We start from the raw sequence: 712 nt of genomic DNA on the forward strand, positions 1-712 counted from the left end.
ATAAGTTAGATGTCATAACGAGAGATTTTGGATTATAGGCCAGTAGTTATAAATAATTATTGTAAGGTCTATTTTATACTGTTTGTGCTTTTGGTCTGTACCAGAACATGAAATTCCGAGATTTTGTTATTTAATGTAAATACTTTTCTCTTTGAGACATGTTTTGATAAATTTTATCATGTTTTGTTTTGGTAACAAATTCTGCAACTCTTTTAAATCAAAGGATTACTCTGATTTTCTAAAACAAAGCATAAAGAAATCGGTCTTTTCTGGCCGTGAAAATGGGAATGTCACAGTTGGTATCAGAGCATTAGTTTAAGCGAACTAGGAATATGGATTTATTTCTAGACTTAAACTTAGAATGCTAAGTGAAGATTGTGAGATGAGTGTCTGCCATATTTTAGGCACGATCACTAGTATGTTTTACGAAAGATGCCTAAAATGCTTTTATGTGCTAAATGCTATATGTTTTCCATATATGATATTGTTTGTTCGGATTTATGGTCTATTGCCGACCGGATCTGGAAACCTTATGTGTTTAGGATTCAAAGCGTACGGTTACGATAATAGAAATAGCATGTAAACGTTTCAGAGTGATAAGGATGATTTGAAAATCTATCGTGAATGTAGATCTAAGTTCACCTAATTTGGTGTATAGATCGAAATGAAAGCACGCAAAATGGATTGGGAAACGTTAACCTGCAGCCTGAGC

The sequence above is a fragment of the Lactuca sativa genome, chromosome 7 (assembly GCF_002870075.4).
Source record: "Lactuca sativa cultivar Salinas chromosome 7, Lsat_Salinas_v11, whole genome shotgun sequence".
NCBI classification, from domain to species: Eukaryota; Viridiplantae; Streptophyta; class Magnoliopsida; order Asterales; family Asteraceae; genus Lactuca; species Lactuca sativa.